The sequence below is a fragment of the Myotis lucifugus genome, unplaced genomic scaffold, assembly GCF_000147115.1.
Source record: "Myotis lucifugus unplaced genomic scaffold, Myoluc2.0 scaffold_12, whole genome shotgun sequence".
Taxonomy (NCBI): domain Eukaryota; kingdom Metazoa; phylum Chordata; class Mammalia; order Chiroptera; family Vespertilionidae; genus Myotis; species Myotis lucifugus.
In genome coordinates this window covers 7528562-7541493 of record NW_005871060.1, presented here as the reverse complement: position 1 = coordinate 7541493, position 12932 = coordinate 7528562, and the positions used below count along the sequence as shown (strand labels likewise).

The 12932-nt window shown below is 41.7% G+C and overlaps 1 pseudogene; it reads left to right on the top strand.

Annotated features, from left to right (window-relative positions):
• The first annotated feature begins 3982 nt into the window (after positions 1–3982).
• LOC102438679 lies at positions 3983–4431 on the top strand (annotated as a pseudogene).
• The last annotated feature ends 8501 nt before the right edge of the window (positions 4432–12932 follow it).

Sequence of the window (12932 nt, the reverse complement as noted above, 5' to 3'; positions counted from 1 at the left end):
CCCCTGCCTGTCACTCAACCCTTCCCGGGCTCCTGGAGCACCGCGGATCTCTCACCCTGCGCTTCCCGCGGCCTGATTGGCCCATCGGGCCTTCAGCCCCGCCTCCTCCCTGGGGACGAGGTCGCCGGGGAGACCGGCGCTCCGGTTCTCATGACAACCGGTGCCCTGCGCCTGGCTTGGGCGTCCTGCTGGCCAGAAGCTCAGGTTGATGGCCTCGCGGCGGTGTTCTCAGCCCCTGCAGGGTGGACTCCCAACTGCAGGCTGAGCTGGAAACGCAGCAGAGCGCCCCACACTTCCAACTTCAGACGCAGAACTTGCCGCCTCCGGGGAGTGCGAGGGGGAGTGAAAAATGCCTCAGAGAGCGCTTCCCCCACCGTCGTAAAGAACCCCTCCCCCCTCGCCCTCTCTTGCCTCCAGCCTCGGTTCCAAATTCTCACCGGGCGGATTTGGCTTTGAAAGGGTGAGGAGGAGGAGAGAGATAAAGAGCAGGGCTGTGCCGTTCCCTGCGGCGATATAGCCTCTTGGAAATGGCCGGGTCGAGGAAAACAGCTCGGCGAGTTTTCCCACAGCTGTAAAGTGATCTTAAAGGTGTGGTGGCAGCACTTGTCAACCCCAAATGCCCTCTGGAAAACACTAATTCTCATATTTTTGAAAAGAGTGTGTAAGTTTTTGCCCTGTTGTTTTCCCGTCTAAAACTAAAACAATCTTAAAATTTAAAAATTTAAGTAAAACATTTAACATAATCTATATATAGAAAACCCTAATATGCAAATAGACTGAAGCGGGGAGGACAACTGAACAACCTAACAACCGGTCGCTATGACGTGTGCTGACCACCAGGGGGCGTGTGCGGAACATGGCAGGCATCAGCCGCAGTGGGATGGTGGAGCAGCTGAGCAGGGGCACCAGACCAAGCTGGGGCACGGGTCGCGGTCATCTGGGCGAGCCTCTGGTGGTTACTGAAAATTCTTTGCTCCCATGTGCCTTGGTCCCACTGGTGCTCGCATCTGCTGCCAGTGCCTGGTGCCTGCCCTGATCGCCCCTGAGGGCTTCTCCACCTCCCCCTGCTCCTGACGGGTGATCCGGTGATCCGGGCAGCAGCCGCCATTTGCACCCAATGATGGCTGCAGAAGCAGGGAGGGGGAGGAGCGTGGCTGCAGGGAGGGGGGTTGGCGCCCATGGTGGGAAGGGCCGGGCAGGAGCGCCGAGGATGGGCCGAGACCTGCCCCTGTGCCCACCACAGCCTCGTGGCCCACAGTTCCTTTCAAGGTGCACAAATTCATGCACTGGGCCCCTAGTCGAATAAAATAAAAAACATCCATTTTTCTATGTAGGGACTACACATTACAATGTGGCAAAGGTATGTCCTAGCAGCTATCCCACTCCTGCAAGCTAAAAGATTTGGGTTTCAGCAATTTATAAGGAAGTCCTGCTGAATTCATGAGAAAATGGTATCTTGTCATTTGAGTTTCCATTGTTTGGCTTTATTCTCAGAGATCCAAGCTAACCTGGTCCATTCTGGGGGTAAATGCAGTCTTGGACCCTTAGTGTTGGGCCCTAGGCAAATCTAAACTTCATGGTTGGCTCCAACATGGAGAGATCTGAGACAAAGAGCTGCAATCCTAGGTTCCCTAGCCCCTGAGGCTGATGAACATGTATGATGAATGAGGGAATTAATAGTAATGGTTTACCTTTGGCGAACATTTGCATTTTCATTATCTCATTCACTAAATGAACAACTGTGATGGATGTCTTCAGTGAAATATGCCTTGCAAGTATGCAGTGAATGCATTTACTCACAGTGCTAAACACAATGAGAGATGCCCAGCAGAATTTTAAGATAAGGTCCCTGCCCTCAGGGAGCTAACCACAAAGCCTAAAAAAAGAAAACCAGCACTCTTTGAAACAATTTGAGAGCAATTATAGCTAGAATGTACAGCCAAACTTTCAATACAGTAACAAATGAAAGTCTGTGGTATGTGGAATAAACTGGATTAGCTAGATTATGGAAGAAGGAAACTTAAACTGGGTTTTGAAGCAGGTAGTGGGATAAATGAATCAAAGATGAGGAAAGACAGTTGAAGGAAAGAATATGAAACCGGAGAGCAGCAGCGGGAATACAGTGGTGGAAGCAAGTAACAGTGAGGAGACCAGCCTACCTGACCTGGAGAGAGGCAAGCTTGGTACTCATCCCCAGCCCTTCTCCATTTTCTGAAGGAGGAGTTTTTGTATGTTCGGTTCAGGTGTCAGGCTGATAAGATAGAGAGGGTGAGGTAGGTTTGTGAGAATAAAAACCTTCATGGAACATCTGCCTCTGTTTGCCTCTGAACGTTCATATATTTATTGGAAAGGAAAGCAATGTCCATAATACTTGGAATAGCTTATGAATTTACGTCAGAAAGAAGGTATAAAGAGTATGGTGTTGGAAATTTTTACAAAAATAGACAAACCACAGTGTTGTAAGCATCTTTCTTTCTTTCTTTCTTTCTTTCTTTCTTTCTTTCTTTCTTTCTTTCTTTCTTTCTTTCTTTCTTTCTTTCTTCCTTCCTTCCTTCCTTCCTTCCTTCCTTCCTTCCTTCCTTCCTTCCTTCCTTCCTTTCTGTTTTTTATCACATTATTTTTAAAATTATTTTAACATCTCTGAAATTGAGATGTATCTCACAAGGGTAAGATTCAAGAGTATCTTAGCATCATGTCATTCAATTGGCAGTAATTTTTTTTTTATCTTAATGGGCATAAATGTGACTTACAATCAGTAGCTTCTTAGATTCAATATCACATAGTATATTGAACCAGGAGGACACAGTTCATCAATTCCCAGTTGGGGCACATGCCCAGGTTGCGGGCTCAATCCACAGTGTGGGGTGTGCAGGAGGCAGCCGATCAATGATTCTCTCTCATCATTGATGTTTCTATCTCTCTCTCCCTCTCCCAAATAAATAAATAAATAAATAATTTTTAAAGAGTAATAAAAAAACACATAGTATTAAATATGAAATACCTATAAAACATTGAAATGGAACTGAAAAATAAGCATTTGGATATATCAATTTAGACATCAGAAGAGAGGCTTGAACTAGAGTTAGAAATGTGGGGCTACACTGTGAATGAGATTCCTTTGGGGGGAGTAGAGAGGAGACTAGAGGATCAAGGTTGCAGTTCTGAGAAATCTCAACAAGTAGAAGTTGAGAAAGAAGAGCTAACAAGGAGTATATTTGTTTTGCCTTTATTGTGTCCATGTAATAAACACCTAAACCTGTAGAGAATTTTTATGAGTTTATTTGAGTCCAAACTGATGACAATTGCTGGGAAGCAAGATCTGAAAAGCTCTCTTTTTCTTTCTTTTTTTCTTCAAGGTCATTTCAACTGGTTGCCTTCAAAGCTTTTTCACCAATAATTCTTCAGTTTTGTATGTTGGTTTGTTTTTTTTTTAAATGGCTATGATACCGAAACCTGATAAAGAGTGCACAAAGGAGAAATCTTCTGGTTAATCTCCTTTCAGATATAACATAAAATTAAAATACAATATTAACAAATAGAACCCAGAACTACATTACAAATGATATGCCAATTGGCCTTTGCCAATCTAATGGGTACAAAATGCTATCTCATTACAGGAATAATTTTCAATTCTATTATGAGTATCTTTTTGTACGCTCACAAGCCGTTTTAGTTTCTGCTACCAAAAACATTCTCCCATGTTTCCGGCTAGAACTTTTAGGGCTTTGTTTATTACCTTTTTTTTGTTTGTTAGTTTGTTTTTTTGACTCACATGGAATTTATTTTGGTGGTAGCAACAGCTACCCAGTTGTTCCCAAAACCTTAAAAGAATGTGTAAATTTTACTATATAAAATATGAAGCTTCTATATAGTAACAAAAACAATGATGGGTTCAGTCGGATCCCCGCAGCAGCTGCAGCAGCGCTGGTCTTTCCAGGCGCTTCTTGCTTTCTCCTTTAGCTTCCGGAAACATGGCTCTGGTGTGGCTGTCTCTCAGGGAGTCGTCAAAGTGTTCAGTGACATGAAGGTAAGTAAGTCCTCGACACCAGAGGAGGTGAAGAAGCGCAGGAGGACGGTGCTCTTCTGCCCGAGTGAAGACAAGAACATCATCATTCTGGAAGAGGGCAAGGAGATCCTGGTAGGTGATGTGGGCCAGACAGTAGACGACTCCTACGCCACCTTCGTCAAGATGCTGCGGGGCAAAGACTGCTTTACGCCCTGGATGATGCCACCTATGAGACCAAGGAGAGCAAGGAGGAGGACCGGGTGTTTATCTTCTGGGCCCCTGAGTCTGTGCCTCTAAAGAGCAAAATGAGCTATGCCAGCTCCAAGGATGCCATCAAGAAGCAGCTTATGGGGATCAAGCATGAATTACAGGCAGGGGAGCTGAGGGGCAGTGCCGTCATCTCCCTGGAAGGCAAGCCTTTGTGAGCTCCCTCCAGCCCCCTGCCTGGAGCATCTGGCAGCCCCAGACCTGCCTGTGGGGTGTTGCAGGCTGCCCCCCTCCTGCCAGACCGGTGGGGCTGGGGGGATCCCAGCAGGGGGAGGGAAATCCCTTCACCCAGTTGCCAAACAGCCCCCTCCTACCCCCACCCCTTGGACCTTCCTTCTCTCTCCACCCCTGACGGTTTCTGGCCTTCCCAAACCGCTTTTGACCTTCTGATTCCTCTTGGGTTGAAACAGACCAAGTCCTCCCCACCCCAGGCACCCCAGTTTTGGAAAAGGCCTGTGTTTTTTTTTAACGACACCTAATTGCAACCTGTTCCTCCCCCCCTTTCCCATGCTGCCAACTTCTAACCGCAATAGTGACTCTGCTTGTCTGTTTAGTTCTGAGTATAAATAGAATGTTGTGAAGATAACCCCTCCCCGCGCTGCCTCCTTTCCCTACCCTTTTCCACCTGGTCTCGGCCACTCATGGAAGCAGGACCAGTAAGGGACCCATAATTTTAAAAAAAGGAAGAAAAACAACAATAAAAAGCCTCACTTAATTAAATAAATAAATAAATAAATAAATAAAAATAAAAACAAGGATGATTAGTAAATTTACAAAAAAAGAAATTCAGAAAGGCAATTAATATTTGAAAGTAAAACAAGTGTATAAATTAAAAACAAAAATGAATTATTACATATAACTATCAAATTGGAAAAACATTTTTAAAGTCATAATATCTGCTATTGGTGAAAATACGTGAAATAGCTAATGCCCCATGATTGTTGGTAGGATTATAGGTTGGCTTATTTCATTTGGGTGTGCAATTGCAATGTTTTTCATAACTCATAATGTTTATACCCTTTAACTTATTACATTTTGGAAATTTATCCTAAATAAATATTTACATATATGATCAGAGATATGATCAAGAATATTTATTGCAGTATTATTAGCAATTATAATATTAAAAAATAAATGTCTATAGAAGTAAAATGCTCACATAAACTGGTCTATTCACATATATTATTTAGTGATAAAAGCACATAGCAGTACAGTATGATCTGATTACTCTTCAAAAATTCATATACTGACAATATTCATACTGCTAACAATGGTTTCTCCGAGGATTAAAATTAAAGAAAACATGCTGTTTCTGAAGTGTTTTTATTTAGAATCTTTACAAGCATGTGTTACTTTTGTTATAAAAAGTCAGCATAGATTCTTGCTACTAATAGTAAAGCAATTAGATAGCTGACCCATAACACAAATTTAGTTGGGCTCCCAAGTGGCCCATGGGCCTCAGAATGTTAATCTCTTAGGGGCCATACTTGTCATACGCTCTAAGTCAGGAATATTTTATGTGGGACCCATAGATCACTCCATAGTGCACCAGTTGAAACTATATTCCAAGTATGTGTGTTTCTGTATTTTCCTAGGGAGATCAACTATATGTTTCAATAAATTCAGATAAAGGTTTATGTTTCTCCAAAATGTTAAGATTGTGTTCTTTAAATGCCAATGGTTTAAAAATATCACTTTTACCTCAAAGGTTGAAATGACTTCTGGGCTAACTTAATCTGTAACTAGCAATGTTTTCCCAGCTGGCTTCTTGTGTTCATCTCAATGTGAAATATTTGTATTCTGGCTTGTACCAACTATGTTAGTGTTTTCCCCTCTTTAAGCCCAGAAACATGTTCTCCTTTCTTGCTTACAGAGTAAGGACTATGATGGGAACTTTGCCCAGGTGAGAGCAGAAGCCAGATAAGTAATCCACCAAAACATGAGCAGGTAATTGGAGCACAAACTCTGACAAGTGCTTAAGGAAGACTGTGAGGCAGTGGTAACACTTCCAAGTAAACTAAGAATTAGCTAGGGAAAAAAATGCAGCGATGGAAACCAGATAGGACTACAATTACCCTCAGGTCCATTGAATAAACAGGTTATTTTCTTTTGGAGGTAGCTGAACTCTCTTTAAAATGTGAGAATTCCCCAAGGATGTAGAGTTACATGACAGCAATGGCTCAGATAAGTCTAAATGTTGGGAGGCAGCCTGGTAGCTCAGGACAATGAAAGAGCACAGCATCTGCACTCTTAAGACCCAAGTACAAATCTTGGCAACCACTTAACTTCTTGGAGCACCTTTTCCTCATTTATAAAGTGAAGGAAATAAGAATAGCCGATAATATTCTTTCAGTATTCAACAGGATTAAATGAATGTAAATGAAGACTTTATAAACTTTGCAGCATTATTTTTTTAAAAATCAAGCAACAACAATATCTAAACAGATTTTTAGAATTTGTGTTTTAGACTAATTGAGAAAAATATTTTCAAATAATTGATTTTATTCTGAAGAGAAACTTAAAAAAATATCTATTAGGCCTAGCCAGAGTGGCTCTGTGGTTGAGCGTTGACTTATGAACCATTAGGTCACAGTTCCATTCCCAGTCAGGGCACAGCCTGGATTTTGGGCTCAATACCCAGTGTGGGGCATGCAGGAAGCAGCCCATTAATGATTCTGTCTTATCATTAATGTTTTTTTTTCTCTCTCTCTTCCTCTTCCTTCCTCTCTGAAATCAGTAAAAAAACCATGACCTCCTGGTTCATAGGTCAATGCTCAACCATTGAACCATATAGGCAGGCCTACATTTTTAAAAAATATAATTATATATATCTATTAGGTACCAAGGCTAGCTAGTCCTATGAAAAGTTAAGTCAAGAAATATTAATTGTGGTGCTTCTGCAGCTTTCACTTTCTTTGCTAATCAAAGATTCTTATCTCTTTTCCAATTTCCCCCTACTGACTCCAAACTGTCCAGGGCTTGTTAGTGACTCTGAATAGGGCTGGCAGTCTGTCAGACTAAAAGCATTTGTCTACTCCTCTTTGATTTGTCAGGTGCCTAATGGCTCTACCTGAACCAAAATATTTCTCCTGAATATTCTTCTGCTGGAAATTTTCACTTTTAGTCACTAATGAGTTAAACTCCGAAGGTGTTAACTTTAGAAGGACAAGGTTTAAATTTATTTTACCTTTCAGCTTTCTCTCTTTGAACATTAGTGTAGAAAGGTTTATCAGATTAGGTAGTTGTCACTTTAAACCCTGAGGGCAAGAGATACTGGAGAGGTAAATTTTAATTAATGACGGGGAAGGAGGAGAGAGGGAAAACTAGTTTCGGTATGAGTGGAAGAGAAACAGGGAAAGAGTGCCATTTGGTGGGGAAAGGTATGCCACATGAGGTTGACCCTCAGGGCGATGATACCAAGGGAGAGAATCAGGAAAGTGTATGTAGTACTAAAGGGGTGTGGCACTGAAATCAAACTGCCTAATTCACAATTTTTACTAGGGCTGGTTCTGTCTGACTCATTTCTACTACTTGCCCTGGCAAGTTACGTAACCACCTATTCACTTTGGATGAAGGGACTGTGGCAAATAAGCATAACCCTTCTGTTGTTTGAAACTTAGCCGTGTTTGAACATACACAGAGTAATTTAATATGAATATGCTGTCTTCTAAATTGGACCTACAGGGACTTGCCTTAGGGTTCATGACTGCTAATCTTGACCTTTTTAAGTGTTCTCAGACATGGAGGTCAAGTCAGAAGTTAAGCTTTCTAGTTAAATGTTCTGTTTTAAAGGGGATGATTCCACACTGAGCGAGCTGCTGTGCAAGAAAGTTGATCATTAAAGGCTTTAAGTGGAGTTGGAGTGTTAAATAAAACAAAGCATTACTTCGTGAAAATTTTCTTAAAAGCTGAGTGCCGTGATTTTTGCATTTTTCTCGATAATGTCTAATAGGAAACTTGGGAGGAAAATGGTCTTATCTACAGAAACTATCAGTTTAGGGCCAAATCCAGACTGATGGCAGTCATATAAATGGGAAAAAAATGCTTTTTATAATCACATGAAGAGAGGAAATATGTCTTAGAGAGTTGAATCTGTTAGAATGAGTAGCTCTTCAGTGCATCTAAAAAGTTAGAGAACTATAAAAAATTATACACATGTAGCTGAAGTATTTTGTTTTTACTAAAAACCTATCATGCATTTATTAGCCAATCTTTCCTTCGCCATGGCCATCTGACTATGAATCTGCTGTTGAGAGTTCCAGGTTGTCTTTTTCACATAAACCCTTCTCAAGTGCAAAATGTACAATGTTCTGTTTTGGTTTTTGTTAAAGAAAACCTAGAACTAGAGAACATGTGTAAAATCATTTGAGTTTAGAATATTTCTACATTTGTGTAATATATTCCAGCTTTCTTGCCCATGATAGTTTGTGGCAATAATTTATCTTTTCACAATATTCAACTCTACTTTTTAAAAATTGTGGTAAAACAGGCTCTGGCTGGGTAGCTTAGTTGGTAGAGCATAGTCCCAATACACCAAGTTTTCAGATTTGATCCCCATTCAGGCCACATACAAGAATCAACCAATGAATGCATAAATTAGTGGAACAGAAATCAATGCTTCTCCATCATCATCCCCTTCTCTCCCGCCTCTCTCTCTCAAAAAAAAAAAATCAATTAAAAAATTGTGGTAAAACTCATATAACATAAAATTTACCACTTCAGGCCCAAGCTGGTGTGGTTCAGTTGGTTTCGCATTGTTCCATGAGAGGTCACTGATTTGCTTCCCAGTCAGGGCATATGCTTCCAGGTGGACTTGACCCCCCAGTAGGGGCATGCAAGAGGCAGTGCAGGAGACAGCCGATGGATGTTTCTCTCCCTCTTCCTCTCTGTAAAAACTCAACAAAAACATATTTTTTAAAAAAATGTACCACTTTAGCCATTTTTAAGTTTCAACTTCATTTTCAATAGGAAAAATATATTTTACACTTATTTTTAATAAAGTATATAGAAATTAAATTACCTAATTACATTAGCAATAATAACTCACATTAAAAGATTAGAAAACTAAAACAATTGATTTTTATGTAACCTTCATAAAGACAGAATTTTTGTTTTATTCACTTCTGTGTCCTTAGCTCCTAGAACAGTACCTGTCATATAGTAAGTACTCAGACACTATTAAGGGATTAATGGCTCTTGGTAATAATTATAACTCAGATGGAGAAAACATAAATGTGCAGTATACTATGATATAGCCCACTGGTAGGTACTAAGAGACCACAGGCATTTGTCTGTGTGCTTTATAGTGGGAATGGAGAACATTAGTTAATCTAGTGGTTTGACTAAGTAGACGTCATTTAATAGAGCTTCTATTTTATTTTGAAAAATACCCATATAGTGCTAATGTTTAGCAGGCCTTATACACAATACATGTTCTATAAATATTAATCTTTGTTTATGTTTGGTTGATTTCTTTTTTCTTAATATATTTTTATTGATTTTAGAGTGGAAGGAAGGGAGGGAGGGAGGGAGAGAGAGAGAGAAAGAGAGAGAGAGAGAGAGAGAGAGAGAGAGAGAGAGAGAGAGAGAGAAAGAGAAACAGCAATGATGAGAGAGAATCATTAGCCGGCTGCCTCCTGCATGCCCCACACTGGGGATTGAGCTGCAACCTGGGATTGTGCCCTGATCAGGAATCAAACCATTACCTCCTGCTTCATAGGTGGACACTCAATCACTGAGCCATGCTGGTGGGCTGGTTGGTTGATTTCTTTATTCTTGTTACTTTGCTGAGGGAAGGAGAGAGAGAGCAAATAGAGAGGAAATTCAGAGGGAGAGAGAGAAGAAAGGAGAAGGGCAAAGAGAAAAGCTTTTACATAGTTTCCATATTCATACATAGTCTTAAGAGTGTGGAAGGCAAAAGAGAGTTTTCTAACCACTCAAAACAGTTACTAAATTACGCCAATAATATGAATTCAAAAAATAAACTCTATTCCCTTTGATCAGAAAATATATTTCAATTACTCAGATTGCAATAAGCATTCTCTTGCTTTGTTGTTGTTTGAATGATCCCCTTTCTCTTGTCTAGTTCTCTTAATGGGAAAGTCTTCTCAAATACCATGAATGATAACTTGAATTAAATGAAGAGTTAAGTTAGCCACAAACCTCTGTTAGGCAAAAATCACCATCTTTAAAACTTGCCAGCTTGAGGAATGGACTGGATTCCAATTACATTAATAAGAAATTTAGCTTCATCTGCTCTCATAGGACCTCCAAACCCCTGAAAATTTCTCACCTACTTCCCGGATTTCCCAGATTCCTCAAGAGATAATTCATGTGTGCTCTGCAATGTTGGGCTTTGTTGTTGTATTCAAACGTTCCCTGAAAATCGAGTGCCTGAACATCACTTGCTGTCAGAAGCTTGTCACTTCCACTGCTGCTGATACCCTCCACGAGAGAAATGATGGTATCAAGGGGTTGCCTCTCAGTGCTCCCATAGCTGCCCACCAATGAGTCAGAGGTGGGCTAGGCCCAACTGCAGAGGGAGCCCACAACTGTGCTTTGGTCACTGGGTTCTTGAAGCAGCGCTGTTTGTGTTCATTATTAGATCACAAAGTTTCTGCTGAAATTAACTATTTTAAGTGAATGGAGGTGAAGGAAGAAAATCACGATGCTATGCTTTTCTTTTACTGTCGTCACCCTATACACATACTCACTCACTCACCACTCACACACATACTCACTCACTCACCACTCACGCACATACTCACTGACACTCACACACATACTTTTTTCAGCCAAAAGTAAAAGTACTTCTGTGCATAAACTCATTCAGTTAGATGCCTTTTCAGCACAACCAGACTCTGATCATCGGAATATTGCAGGAAGATGCAGTGGGTGGGTACATTCTCTTTAAGATAAGAGAGCTATCTCATAAAGATAGTCATTCATTTACTTCAGGCTTTTGACCATGTTTTTCTCAGTAGAGTATGAACTCTTTGAAGGCAGGGCATCAAAAAGGCTTCAAGTACTAGACTATCTGATAAGCAGCAGCTTAAACAGAAAGGATTATTTTCTCACATAAGAAACCACGTGTTAAGGCAACTTCTTCTGATGTCCAAGCCAGCGTCATTGCAATTCTCTTTGCCTTCCTCGTATCTATACTAATAAAAGGGTAACATGCTAATTAGACTGGACATCTTCTGGATATCCTTCTGGACATCCTTCCAGGCAAAGCCACGGTGGTGGGGGCTGAGGCAGAGGCGGTTAGGGGTGATCAGACTTGCAGGGGAGAGCAGTTAGGGAGCCACCAGGCCAGCAGCAGAGAGCAGTTAGGGGGTGATCAGGCCAGCAGGGGAGAGCAGTTAGGGGGTATCAGGCAGGCAGGCAGGTGAGTGGTTAGGAGCCAGTGATCCCGGATTGTGAGAGGGATCGAGATCAGGCCTAAACTGGCAGTTGGACATCCCCCGAGGGGTCCCGGATTGGAGAGGGTGCAGGATGGGCTGAGGGACCCGCCCCCACCTCTATGCACAAATTTCATGCACTGGGCCTCTAGTCTATACTAACAAAAGGGTAATATGCTAATTAGACCAGGAGACCTTTCGGGAGACCTTCTGGACATCCTTCTGGACAAAGCCATGGTGGCGGGGCTGAGGCAGAGGCGGTTAGGGGCTGATCAGGCTGGCGGGGGGGGGGGGAGGGGGAGCAGTTGGGGGCAATCAGGCTGGCAGGGGTGGGCAACTGGGGGCAAGCAGGCAAGCAGGGGGGGCAGTTGGGGGCGATCAGGCTGGTAGGATAGGGGCAGTTGGTTAGGGGCGATCAGGCAGGCAGTCAGGTGAGTGGTTAGGAGCCAGTGGTCCTGGATTAGGCCCTGTGGGATTGGGCCTAAACTGGCAGTCAAACAGGGAGTTTGACTGGAGAGGGTGCAGGCCGGGCTGAGAGGGTGCAGGCCTGGAGGGGTCCCAGACTGGAGAGGGTGCAGGCCGGGCTGAGGGACACCACCCCCGTGCATGAATTTTGTGCACCGAGCCACTAGTAATCTATAAAAGGACTGCTGCAACACCAGATATCCGAAGGATGGAAAAGTGTGGTGTCATCCTTGGTTGTTCATATATTTATATATAACTTTTCCCAAAAGATTTTGCTCCAGTACTCTTTCATCTACTTATAATTGGCCAGAACTGTGTCCTCCTAATTACAAGGAAAGCAGGGAAGAGAGTAGTTAGCTTTCCTAGTCTCTAGTGCAGGCAGGCAGGCACAGAAAACAGCATTTGGAAATATATATTGGTTTATGTAGGCAATCATCAGTGTCTGAACTTGAATATTACCAGCATGGGGGTACTACAGGCAAAGTTAAGGTTCAGGGGATGAGAGTAAAGTGAACAGGTTATATGGATAATTCTTTCTATGGAATCTTTAAGTAAACAAACAAGGACTTTATAAACTATGTCGAGTTAAAACAAAATTTTTGATGAATTGTTTTTAAAATAATGCAACATTTTCATTAAATATATTAAATTTTAACATCACCTAAACAATTGTATTAAAAACATGCTCAACTATGGCCACAGTAGTAAGATTAAAATATAAATATAAGTCAACTGAAATGCAAAAATCTTATTAAAAGGGATTACATTTTATGTAAAATATCATTGGTTTCTCA